At 37.2% G+C, this 14,088-nt stretch overlaps 1 protein-coding gene across 2 annotated transcripts in view; it reads left to right on the top strand.

Moving 5' to 3' along the window:
- The window catches only part of elf1 (E74-like ETS transcription factor 1), an 81,942-nt gene that overhangs the window by 4,606 nt on the left and 63,248 nt on the right, over window positions 1–14,088 (top strand). The window contains exon 1 of one of the 2 annotated variants that reach the window (XM_088343595.1): window positions 11,739–11,996. The exons of the other annotated variant lie outside the window; for it this stretch is intronic. The gene's annotated coding sequence lies outside the window, so the exon portion shown is untranslated. Of the gene's footprint in view, window positions 1–11,738; window positions 11,997–14,088 lie in introns of those variants that run through there. 2 annotated transcript variants of the gene reach the window in all.

Below are 14,088 nucleotides of genomic sequence, written 5' to 3'. Positions count from 1 at the left end.
ATTAAAGCCCCTCCACGTAAGTAAGCGTCTGTCTCTTCTGAAACGCATTCTTTCGTCTAAAATTTCGTTTCTTTTATTTACAATTGATCAGTGACCCAAACAACTACCAGGTGGCACTTGAGAGGAGGGTACTTTTTCTTTTTACTGGACTGTATGCGCAATGTACATAGCTGTAGCCTCACAGATATTATTTTTTTTTGATCCACAGAGGGTTCACCCAAACTTGTAATTACACTGACTTGGAATTTATTGTTGATTGGATGGACTTTAATGATTTGATGATCTGATTATATGGTTGTCTGGGGGAAAAAAATCAATAAGTACGACGTTGCTACTGTTACTCAGTACAGTGTGTTTTTTTTTTTAACTAAGTACTTTTTTCATTTACTCAAGTAATTCTTTGGATGACTACTTTTCACATGAGTCATCTCATTCTAAAGAAATCGTACTTGAGTCCAATTTTTAGCTACTTTATCGACCCCTGTGCTTGGTATCTTAAAAATATCCTGGTCGAGTGGATACACAGAGTAAACAGATTTCTTTTGTTACTGCTATAGAATAGTATGGTATTGTATAGTATAACATTGTATAGTATAGAACAGTATAGTAAAGTATATTATAGTGTATGTGGTTCCTTTTGCAGAAATTCACCATATATGTGTGGTTATGGAACCGAATTACTCCAAAAATTAAGATACTATATTTGATTTACAGATAATTTGTTTTGTATGATAATCTGTAAATAATCTGTCAATATTTGCTGAATCTGATAATTTGAAGGATTTGTCATCCCAAGAAACAGATTCATCACCAACTGTTCTTATAAGCGATCTGTTTCCTATATCATTGTTTCATCTCGGGGTTTGAACTAACAGCTAAAATGAGGAATCTTCCTTCTAAAGAATAACTGATCTGCTGCTAGCTAGTAGCACTAAGAATCTTTGCCACCCACCCACAGCCGTTCCAGACAATCTTTATTTTCCTGACCTCCGAACTACACAAATACCACGGCGCGTCCTTCAAAGCCCCCATGTATCTCAGGTCCTCAAGGATATCGTTATCAGAATTGAGGAGTCAGCGATACTCGTACACAACTCTTAAGGGAACGATTTGGAATCTGTCGGATACTTGAGCAATGTCATTCTTTTGCAAAGATGGAATAATGATTAAATAAATTTCTGGTATGTAATCACAGTCAAGGAGACATTCCTTTCACGTGAATAATACACACGTTTTTTTTCTAGCTTGTAGTTATGGGAACTCCGGCTCTTTTTCGGAAAACGGCTCTTTTAGCTCGGCTCACTAAAAAGACTTTGTACATCTGTACATATGGGAGGGTGGAGAAAACAAGTACAGTGGAACCTCGGTTTTCGAACGCCTCTCAGTTCGAACAAATCGGTGTCCGACCAAAAATTTCGAGAAATTCTTGCTTCGCTGTTCGGTCAAAAAATCGGAGTTGGAACGCCGGTGATGCGTGAGTGCGTACGCTAGGGTGCGACGCTGAGCGGCGTACGGGTGTTTTAGCCCCTTATTATGCCTCCGAAGAAAGTCAGTGCAAGCAGCAAAGTTGCTACAGGTGAAAAAAGAAAAGTAGCGCGTACAACTATTGCATTTAAGAAAGAAATAATAACCAAATATGAAGGAGGTGTGCGTGCGCCTTCTGCTGACCACCACAAAGGTAAGAAATCCTATTCATAAGATTACGATAACGCGAACGTACGATTAGCCTGGGTTAGCTTTAAGTTTACGTTAAACATTGAGGGTGTTGGAATGGAACCCAACATTGAGGGTGTTGGAACGGAGCCCCCTTTCCAATGAACTGCTCACCACTTGTTGTGGAGACCTGGGTGCTAAATGACTTGTAAACGACCTGATTTTTTTATTTTTACACGTTCATGTTAGGGGAATTTTTCATACGGAAGATTACGATAATGCGAACGCACGATTAGCCTGGGTTAGCTTTATGTTTACGTGAAACATTCAAGGTAAACATTCAGGGTGTTGGAACAGATTAAAACGATTTACATTATCTTTAATGGGAAAAATGATTTCGGTGATCGAACAAATCGGTTTTCGAACAGGGTTCTGGAATGGATTATGGTCGAGAACCGAGGTTCTACTGTACAGTGGTACCTCTACTTACAAATGTCTCTACATACGTAAGTTTCAGGTTACAAAGTACCTGAACGGCAAAATATTGCCTCTAGTTACAGAGGAGTTTCAGAATATGAAGGATACGGTACAGTACGCGCAACCATTCCCTGCTCTCAGAGTTCTACCTGGCAACACAGTGTCTATGTGTGAATTCCGGGATACTCTTCGTGTACCTTTAGCGCTCTGTCAACAGTCTACTGAATGGTACCGCTACGACGATTATTCACAATAGACCCCACGAAAAACATGCAAAAAAGTGGACAAGGAGAAAAGACGGGGAAGAGACTTTTTCTGGCCGTCGGAACAAAGCAAGAGATAGTAGACAGGTAAGAAAACACACAGCGCCATGCAGAAGGGACAACAAGGCGGAGGACGCAGCCATTATTTTATCAGAACAAATTAAATACATTTTGGCAAAATCCCATGAAGTCTCAGAGTTTGTAGAAAGGACTCACAGAGAAAACGTGTTGACAGGTCGGGGTATTTCTCATTATTATGACGTCTGCCTCGTGCATTTCCGACAGAATGTCAAAAGCTGGCAAAAGCAGACGTCATTAGACCAGTTTTTCAAGAAACGTGAGGCAAAAAACACTGCTCAGGACCAGTGAACAAAGAATCCAGTAAAATGGTCAATGAATATTTGTATAATTTCCTTTATTCTTTGTTGTTTTTTTACATTATGTGCCTCTTGATTTATGTTGCGCTGTAATCTTATTTTAACATTTATTTTTTTTGATGGTCTGATGCTCTTTTATGATTTTTGTGAAAAAAAAACATACCATTGTGGGGCTTGGAACGGATTACTGTAGTGCATTTACATTTAAAAGGCGTCCCTACTTACAAATGTTTCAGGGTACGAAACTACTCCCAGAACGAATTAAATTTTGTATCTAGAGGTACCACCGACACATTTTGTAAAACACTTCTGGCAAAGTAGAGAAGGTTCAAAATAGATTGGCGTCAGGTATACTAGAGCAGTGTTTTTCAAACAATGTGCCGCGGAACAGTAATCAATTGTCGTACTGTGCCGTGGGTAATCATCCAATTTGTGTGCCTGTGCGGTCTAGCGGGAGCTATCTTTCATTCCGATTTACTTTTACCAAAGATGCAATAGCACCGACTGGTGGTATTCTGCTGGATTTTTTTTTTAATGAAAGGAACGCTTCTTGGCTCAGAAAAAGTTGAAAAATAACTATAAGAGCAGTGTTTCTCAACCTGTGGGTCGCAACCCACTTTTGGGTCACGGACCTTTACCATGGCAAAAGTAATGCAAAGGAAATGTGAGTTGACACCCTCAGAAAAAAGAGTGGTAAAGTTTGGTAGGAGAGTATTTAGTATTTGGATTTTTTTGTGGATAAAAACTGCTACCTAGGACATTGTTTTCCCCCCATTTATGCAGCGCTGATTGTTTGGGTTCAGTGAGTGAGGTTTCTGTGCTAAAAGTACATAAAAACTAATTCTATCTCTGACTAAAAATGGCTAAATCCTTTCAATCAATACATTGGAAAAGTGGAATTTGTTTTTCTAGATTTTGTTCGCAGCTTGTAATTAGGGTGGTATGGCGGGTCCCTGAGTCAGACTGATTGAGAACCACTGTGCTAGAGGCGGAAGATCAGAACATCAAGGGCAAACAATGATCCGAAAGCTTTTTCTGTTGGCACTGTTCTTAAATATCGGGTTGCCGATTAGTCAGGTGCGGGTGACGAGGAACAGGTGCCGGGTCCTCCAGCATGTTGGCGCCCTCTGGAGGACTGTGGCTTCCAGAATAGATCAACGACAGGTTTAGTTAGGCAGGTATACTCAATTTAGAACAGGAACATCAAGGGAAAACAACGATCCGACAACTTTTGCTTTTGGCACAGTGCTTAAATATTGGGTTGCTGATTAGATTCAGGTGAGGGTTATGAGGAACAGTTGTGGGGTTCTTCAGTTTGGTTGCCTGTAGGAGCCTTCTAGAGGACAGTTTAGGACAGGTATTTTAGAGGCAGGAGATCAGGAACATCAAGGGCAAACAATGATCTGACAGAGTTTGCTTTTGAACTGTCCTTAAAAAGAGGGTTCCTGGTTAGTCAGATGAGGGTGATGAGGACCAGGTGTAGAGTCTTCTCGTTTGTCTGCCTGTTGGCGCCCTCTGCAGGATCGGAAACAATGTCTAGTAAAGGCAGGAGATCAAGAACATAGAAGGCAAACAACGATCCGTCAGCCTTTGCTGGCCGAACAGTCCTTAAATATTAGGTTGCTGATTAGAGCCTGGTGCAGGTGATGAGGAACAGGTGTGGGTTCCTTCAGTTCATCATTTTTTTGGTACCTTCTGGATATCGACAGTGTGTTGGATCATAACAGACACCAAGCTACAAAATTCCATCTGTTGTACTACTACTTTTCAGTACGTTTTTCTAGTGTTATGTAGTATTGAGTACTCTTTTGTATTGTTATGCATTTTTTGGTACGCTTTGGTACTTTACAGTGCTTGTTACTACTTTGAAGTTCTTGTTACATATTTTCAGTACTTTTTTGTACTCGTATTTAGTATTGAATACTTTATTGTACTGTTATGAACATTTTATACTTTTTGGTACTTTCAAAAACTTGTTACTACATTAGAGTTCTGGAAATTCCGTACTACATCGTCTTGAGTACTTTTTATCATTTTTTTGTGTTAGGTACTTTTTTACTGTTTTGTACCTTTTGGTACTTTTCTGTACTTTTTAGCGCTTTTTCTTTGTACTTATTAAAATCAGTTATGTACTTTTTAGAACTTTCCTTGTTTTTTTCCTTTCAGTATTCGTTACTACTTTATTGTATAGTACTACTAGTTACTACAGTTCAGTACTTTTTTATTGTAATTTAGTTTTTGGTACTTTTGGTCCTTTCCAGTACTTGTGACTACTTTTTAGTGAATGCTTTTACTTTTTTGTATTTTTTAGTGTTTTTCCGTGCTTTTTGTGTAAATCTATATAGTTTTGAGTACTTTTTTCAGTATTTGTTTACTTCATTGTACTTGTTATTACTTTTCAATTTTGATCTTGTTCTTCTTTTGTCCAGTTATGCAGTCTTTAGTAGTTTTTAGTGCTTTCCAGTACTTTTTACAATGATTTTTATTTAACTGTTTTACTGTTATGTAGTTTTCAGTACTTTGAGTACTTTTTACTTGCCTTTAATTGAACTATTTACTTCTTTTTCCACTTTAATTACGATTGACAGCTTATTGTTTAAGATCCACAGCTATCTGACCGAGTTCACAACACTACATACTGGAGACATGTTCACTGGACCTGTTAGCAATTGGAAACAAAAACACAATTTTATATATATTTTAGGAATACTACACATAATGAACATTATATTGAGAAAGCTACACACCGAATACACTCGTACCGTCTATAAATAAGCCTGTTTGTGTTATAGTGGACTTCTCACTAGCAGGGTTGATTTGCTCGCCCATTTCAAACAAAATACACACCACAGTGCCCCCTTCTGGCTGTACTATTTAGTGTTTGGTGTCATCTTGTCATTTTTAGTTACTTCAGTGTATATTACTTCCGGATGTTTGTTATCGTGCAATCGAAATGAACTTGAGTCACGGAAATGTGGCAAGGCTCGCTTCCTGTTTCGAAATTGAGGAAATTCACGTTGGAGGAGCTTGCGTACTGAGTTCCTTCTTGTATTGTTTTCGTGGTTCCTCAACCTGCGGAAAGAGAACAACGGCGATCTAGAATCATTGATTGTCAATGTTCTAAGTTTACGGCCAATTTTGTTTTTTAAGATTATGAAGAGCAATCTCGAGTTTCGTGACAATCGTGTGTGAAGGTTTTGCTTCTCGCTGCAGACCACCACTTCCTGTTTGCTCACATGTTAGTTCTCGACAATTTTCGAAAGGCCACAGTAACATCACTTAGAGTAGGGGTCTGCAACCTATGGCTCGTGAGCCATATATGGCCCTTTTCATGAGTACAAATGGCTCGTGAGCAATGTTCCCTGTAATTTTCCACGGGTCTGAGCGTTCACACAAAGTCGGTGAGCAGCGCTTGAAACAACAGTGAGCAACCATAATCCCAAGCGTGGCAATATAATTCATTATCAAACATGTCCAAAACTCGACATCAAGTTACATTTTGCGGAGTTTCCGGCAATGCAAAATTATTTTTCTCTTTTGAATGAATTGACTCATGTACTATTGCAAAGGTTGTACGGCCTACAAAAGTCGTTTGTTCTTACAATTCTTTCACAAGATTTCCATTTCTTTTTATTTCCTGATATATTTTGTCGCATAATATTAACATTTTTGGGGGCTTATTTAGTCTGTTGTAAAATACAGAACTGTACTTAATCACATTTTTTAGTGGAAGTACAATGTTGGCAACAAGATTCACTTGATATAATTGGAAATTATTTGAATGCAACACAAACGTTTTCTTCTTTTTTCCGTTTTTTTCCACTTTTTTTAAAATTCCTTTAAAAAAAATCTCATCGTGTTTATTTGTTCCGAGCTGTTTTTCTTTTTGTTCTCTATTTACTTTTTTCCTACATCTTTCTTTTCCTTTTTTCTGGCTTTTTTTCTCAATTTTTCCTTCTTTTTTTCTCTTCCTTTTGTTTCTTTTTTTCTCAGCTTTTCACTACTTTTTCATTTCGGTATTTTTTTCTTTTTTGTTCTATTCCCCTCTTTCTTCAAGTCATTTTGTGCATAATTTTACATAATATTTGGTCATGGTGGGATTAAAGAGGCAAAAACAACCTGAAGAGCCGTTTAGGACCCGAAAGAGTCGGTTCCTTTTAATGAACCGAGCCAAAGAAGCCGGTTCTCGACAAACTCTACTAACTTTACTCAACTTTGTTCTACTTCGACTCGACTTCAAAATACCGCATTTAGGACACAACGTCAGGGGAACCCGTGTATTTTTACCTTCATGCACTATAACTTTGACTTAAGTCGCTTCTTAATTAGTAATTTTGAGCCCTCGTTTTTGTGCGCTGGCTAGATTTTCTTGTGCGCTGAGAATGTGCGAGCAGTGCGCAATTGTGCACGTGCGCATCTTAGAGGGAACACTGCTCGTGAGCCATATATGGCCCTTTTCATGAGTACACATGGCTCTTTTCACAACAATTAATCCTTTTCAACGAATAATCTTTTTGCTCATTAAACATTCTAGGTTCACTGTTGAGACACTTTCTGATGAAAACTCACAGAACAAACTAACCCAAAACAAACGTTTTGCCAAGAAGCTCTGGCAAAGCACACAGAGCAATTAATTTGGGTGAGACTGATGAATGGGTGGAGTTATACAGAAGACCGTACGCACACACTTCTCCTTTTGTCTAGCGCCGTCTGCACTGAAGGTAAATACATTGGTATCCTCGTTTGCAGTATTTTATGGCATTTTTACATAAGAACTTTGCTTGCACCTTGTTTTGAAATCATCATTTAGGACAAAAATGTCAAAATAAACCTCAACACTAAATTTAATGACTAAATATAATGACTACAATTCCTTCTCGAGATTACATATTTTATTCCCATATTCTATATCAAAAATTTGGCTAGGTATTAAAGGTTTAATATTTGTTTTTTTTTCATCATCATCAATTTGATTATTTTTTAGTTCTTGTTGCTACTTGGTTATTTTGAGTATTTTTTTTTACTTTTTAGTACTTTTAAGTAGTGTTTTTTTGTGCTGTTTAGTACTTGTTCCTTGTAGAGTACGTTTGAGTTTTTTTTCCTGCTTTAGTACTTTCTGAGCCTTTAGGTACTTATTACTCTTTTTTAGTACTTTTCTTTACATGCTACTACTTATTACTTCTTCAAAGATTTTTTGAGTATTTTTTGGCACAGTTTACTACTCGTTATTCATTCCTAAATCTATTCTGTACATATTTACATTCTTTAGTACTTTCCAATAATCTTTTGTTATTTTTCGGGTACTTTTTCTGCTTTCCATTATTTGTTACTCCTTTTAATATTTTTTCTGGGCTTTGTTAGTACTTTTCCCTACCTTTTTGTCTTTTCCAGGACACGATTGTACTTTTTTCTATTTGTTACTACATTTTAGAACATTTTGGTACCTGTTTCATACTTTTTGTACAGTTTTCAGTACTTTTCAGCATTTGTTTGTGTACTTTCCCATACTTGTCACTACATTTAGTAATTTTCTGTACTTGTTACACTAATTTTCAGACATGGGGACTTGAGACTTAGTGACTTGGACTCGAGTCGACTCGAGTCGCTGTTTTTATGACTTGTGACTTGACTTGGACTTGGCAATCTAAGACTCGGGACTTGACTTGTGACTTGACTTGCCCAAGAAAAAAATACTTGGGACTTACTTGGGACTTGAAGGTGAAGACTTGAGACTTACTTGAGACTTGCACATGTGTGACTTGGTCCCATGTCTGCTAATTTTTACAACTTTACAGTACTAGTTACTACTTTTTAGTTCTTTTTATGAGATGTATTTGCACTTTAAGTACTTTCCAGACTCTCTTAGTATGGTTTAGTTCCTTTTGTGCTTTTTACAACTTTTCTGTACCTACTACGTTTTAGTACTTAGAGATATTTGTTACACTATTTTCTACAACTTTTCAACACTTGTTACTAGTTTTGAGTTATTTTCACTCTTTTTTTGGTACCTTTTAGTACTTTTTATTCCTTTTTGTATGCTTTAGTACTTTTTGTGTTTTTTAGCACTTTTTTCATGCTTTTCACATCTTTTCACTCATTGGTACAGTTTTTTTATTGATTAGTTGTGTTTTTTACGATTACCAGGTAGTTATTGCCCCTCCAAATATAATACTTTATGACTTCTCAAAGGGACGGGTGGGGCACCCGTATGATGTGGCAGGGGTAAACCAGTGAAAGCTGTCAGGCCCTGCTGTTGAACAGAAGAGTGTGTTGTGTCACCCTGACCTGAGTTGACATGGCCGCTTTCTTGTGTTCCGTTTCATCTGGAGGGACGAAAGAATGACCAACTTGGGTGCCGAGGTGCTTAACTTGTTTGAGTGTTTGGGCATTTGTTTTGGCCATGGTCCCCCAAAAAATTTTGTGCGTGTTTTTTCTCAATTTTCCCTTTTTTCTTTTCTTTTGTGTATGTGTTTGTCTTGCTGTCAGTCACCCCTCTCAAGGTATATGACCAGGGTAGATAGATAGATAAATGACTTCTCATAATGCAGCAACTTTATTCTCTTTATTCTTCTTTTCTGAAGTTTTCTGCTCGCTAACCTTTGGGACACATCACACTAGAGCGATGATGTCATTGAGTCTTGTGCTGAAAGCAATTGGACCGAGGGAGGATGTCTTAAACCATTCCTTACCACTAGCTTGTTTTATGACTTTTATTTTTGTTCTTCACTTCTCTCTTTGCTAAATTTCCCAGCATTACCATTCTAATAGATTCACAAATTTGTTTTAAGCCACTTTTTTCAGTCACCTATCATCCATACTTATATTAGTCTTTTTCACTACTTGTCAGTACTACTTTTCATTTATTTGCTGTGCTTTTTTGTACTTGTTTATACTTTTCTGTCCTTATTTTGATACAGTTTTGTACATTTCATTAACTTTTAGTACTTTTGTAGCACTTTTCCAAGCTTGTTACTTCATTTTTGTGCTTTTTGGTACTTTTCAGTAATTTTGTTGCACTTTTTTTTTGTTCTTACCGTACTTTTTCATACAATTTTGTACTTTTTGTAAATTTTCACACTTTTTTTCGTGACTTGTTGCATTATTATTACGTCTTTATGTATTTTATGACTTTGCATTACTGTTAGAATTATGTTTTACTACTTTTTAGTTATTTTCAGTATTTCTTTTGTAAAGATTATAGTACTCTTCTGTCAGGGTTGGGTAGGGTTACTTTAACTTGATTACTTTCAATTACTTTTGGATTACTCCAATACCAAATATGCTAATAAAAGACAAAAGAAACTGAATATGAATACAATTACTAAATTTTGTGCAGGCTTGGGGAGTAACGGAATACATGGAACGGCAAAAATGATGTTGGCAAGCTGTTTGGATTTATTTTCATTTTGTTTCTGTCGCATTTTATGTTGGTTAACCGGAGATCAAAGAGATCAAAGCCAGGAGAGAAAGCTTACCCCGTGTTGTGAGTCATAATTTTATTCATATTTAGTTTCCTTTGTCTTTTATTAGCATATTTGGTATTGGAGTAATCCAAAAGTAATTGAAAGTAATCAAGTTAAAGTAACCCTACCCAACCCTGTCTTCTGTACCTTTTCAATACTTGTTACTACTTGATCTTTTCAGCTGTTGTTATGTTTTAGTTTTCTTTATTTTTTGGTACTTTTTACCACGTTTCAGTACTTGTTTCTACCATTTAGTACGTGTCAATACTCGTTAATGCTTTTTTTGGTAATGTTTAAGTACTTATTACTAGTTCTTTTCAAACATTAGAACATTAGTATTGTATTTATGATATGTATTGTATTTTCGTGATAGTACTTTGACATTAGATTCTTCTTCTTTTCAAATTCTATCCAATAATTATATGTAATGCTTTGTACTCTCCAGTACTTTATAGCACGTTGTAGTATTTTTCAAAGTTGTTACAACTTTTTAGTTCCATTCAGTATTTTTCTTTGCATTTTTTATCACTTTTGTGTCCCTTTTTGGGGTATGTTTTAATGCTTTTGTGCTTTTCAGTATGTGTCAGTACTCGTTACTTTTTAGTCCTGTTTTCAGTACTTTTCCATGTTCTTCAGTATTTCTTACTACTCTTAAGTATTTTTTGTCACTACTTTTATGTACTTTTTGTACTTTCATGTACTTTTCAGTAGTTTTCAGTCCTTTTTGTTACTTTCCTGTTTTTTTTTTTAGTACTTTTCAATATATTTTTGTTTTGTTAAATACTTTTCAGTAGTTTTCAGTTTCCAGTGAGTGTCACTACTTTTATATACTTGGTACTACTTTTAGTTTTTATTCAGTATTTTTCTGTGCGTCCTATTTTGGAATGCTTTAATGCTTTTTATGTTTTTCAGTCATTCTTTGTACTTGACTACCTTTCGCTACAATCATTTACTTTTGAGTATCATCAATTATCACATCTCACTGGAACTTGCGATGATGTCATCGAGTCTTGTGATGGAACGTGATCGCTTCTAGGGAGGAGGTCTTAAACGCTTCGTTCCTCGCCATTAGTCTGTTTTATGATATTTTTTTTGTTTGTTCTTCGCTCCCCCGTTGCTAAATTTCTCACCGTTACCATGCTACTACACTCACAGCTTTTGTTTTAAGCCCCTTTTTTTCTTTTATCAGGTCAAAGTCTGCAGTGGGTGTGTACCTGTGTTTACCTTCACCTCCTCCTCTGCAGGAGAAACCTGTCTTTCGTCTTGGCCGGGCCCCGCCCATTCCCATCCCCCCTCGGCCAATCGCGGGAAGGCACCTGAGCCGATTTGCCTGTCGGGCTCCTCACCTTATTGGCCAGGTGGGGGGGCCGCAGGTGGGGCCCGAACTGCCCGGGGGCCGCTCTCTACCAATGGGGACGAGGTCGAGTGACTCATAGGGAGAGGACGGCTGGCTGCCTTCAACACACTTCTCCTTTTTCTGCCTCCGATTCGTTTGTCGTCTCTTCTTCTTCTCTTTTTTTTTTTCAAAAACACGTCCCACCATCCCTACCCCCCGCCCCCACATCATTTTACAGTTTGTCGCCGTGAGAAAAGGTGTGGAGCAGGCCCATGCACACCTTTACTTGGTGTTTGAAAGGCTTCTCTTTGGAATATAACCCCCCTCCTCTAAGCTCTTGTTTTTTCTACCTTTTCTTCGGTGGTATCGATGCCTTTTCTGACGCTTTCCACGATGGATGTGCTCACCTGCAGCTTGTTCGTTTGAGGTTAGTTCCAGTTTTCTTTGTTTTTTGGACCTATTTAGGATCTGTAGTTGCAGATCTCAATCCGGTTCAGTTCTGTTTACAGTCGCATTCTAATCCAATTCGGTATGAAAACACCCAGTTCTGGTTTATGACGGATCGCCTTATATGGCGTGTAGAAATTAGGGCGGGAGCTGACAGTTCTGCAAGGCCTTCAAAAGCAACCGAGCCCACGTTTTTTTTAAGAAAACGTGGCGTAGTTGTCATTTTTGAATACAGATTTGGAGGCTTTTGCTTTTTTTGGGTATGTTTTGCTGTTGTTGAGAACGCTGTCCATCCTGAATTGAAAAAAAGGGGAAGTGAAGAAGACCAGAAGATCTTGATCTTTCACTTCACTTGGGAGGTTGCACCGCAGTGTCTTCTTCCTCTTGCACGCAACATGTCACCCCACTCATGTTGTTTTTATTTTTTTTATAGAAGCTTGTGTCCAAACATCTTCTTTTTATGGCTGCAAAGACACATTTAAAAAGGATTAAAACAAACATAATAGTAGCCTTACATCAGAAAAACGTTACTCTAGGAGTAGTATAGTAGGACAAACTGAATTGTATCTATTTGTTTTATGTGTTTTTTTTATTATTTTTATTTTTTAGAAATAAACTCTTTTATTTTTCCATAATTATTATATTTCACTGTTGCTATTTACTAGATAATGATAGGTATTTGGTGAATGATTACTAAAATAGTTTCTTTGCTTACTTAAGACATAATTTTGAGTGTTATCGTCACTGTCATTTGAAAAAAAAATCATTTTTTTGTGGTGATTTATCTTTCATTTTTCAAATGTTTGCATTTAAAAACATTTGTAGTATTTTTGTTTTAATGCAATAAAAATAAAGAAAACAATTAACATAATTGGTATTCAATGTACTGGTACAGTTATTTTTATTAGTTTTTGGATTTGTGGAATTTTACAAGGTAAAATGGATATATTAAAAACATTATATAATCTATTTATTTAAAAGGTTTGGATTGTATTTTTTTTTTGCATTTGTGTGTTTTTTTTTTGGTGTTGGTGATAGGAACGAGTGGAGAGGTGTTGCAAAAGGATAGTGGGATGTTTAGACGTGTTCTAAGGGATGGGCAGGGCCCCTTTATGATGCGGCAGGGGTAAATCAGTGAAAGCTGTCGGGCCCTGCTGTTGAAGAGAAGAGTGTATTTTGTCACTCTGACCCGAGGGACATGGCCGCTTTCTTGAGTTGATTCCCGTTTCATCTGGAGGGACAAAAGCATGACCGACTTGGGTCCCGTGGTGCTTAACATGTTTGGGTGTTTGGGCATTTGGGTCGGCCATGGTCAAATTTTTTGTGTTTTTTGGTACTTTTTCCTTTTCTCTTTTCTTTGTTTTTGTATTCGTGTTTGTCTTGCTGTTGGTCACTTCTTTTGAGGGATATGACCAAGGTAGATAGATAGATAGATAGATAGTGTTCAGGACAAGCATTGAAAAATGCCCCCTAAATTTTAATGTGATGTATTTTTTCACCTAAATTGTTTATTTATTTATTTATAGGCATGCAACATTGCAATAAATGTTAAAAAAAAAAGAAATATAATAGCATGTATAAAATTTGCATAAATGAAATGTTTAAGAATGAAACATTACAAGTATGCAAAAAAAAAAGGTACCCAAAAATGGTGATTTTTTTTTTTTTTTTTTTCAACCTGACGAGATCAAATCTTTTTAGGGGTGCACAAATGTAATTTGTTGTTAATGCTGCGGGTTGCTGACTAATAACTAGCAGACCACAAACGCCCCCCCGTGCCACTGATTTCACACCCTCTTGTTAGCTTCCCATTTCATCACAAATCCACTCAGGGGTCACATTTGGAAATCAAGTCGGACTTCTCAAGCCATTAAATCTGTTCGGGCCCCTGCTATCTGCCATCTTTTAGCCCGATCCCCCGCCCCCCTTCACATCTACTTTCCTAATTTGCATTGGAAATGAGGACCGGCTCTCGACTCCGAAACTGTTTTCTGATGGGGGGCTTACAGTGGTCACTCGGGGCCGCCTTTCTTAATTGGGGCCAGTCACTTAAACATGGTCAAACGACTTTG

The sequence above is a fragment of the Urocampus carinirostris genome, chromosome 9, assembly GCF_059441175.1.
Source record: "Urocampus carinirostris isolate Australia breed hairy pipefish chromosome 9, RoL_Ucar_1.0, whole genome shotgun sequence".
In the NCBI taxonomy this organism is placed as follows: domain Eukaryota; kingdom Metazoa; phylum Chordata; class Actinopteri; order Syngnathiformes; family Syngnathidae; genus Urocampus; species Urocampus carinirostris.
This window is presented reverse-complemented; position numbering and strand designations above follow the sequence as displayed.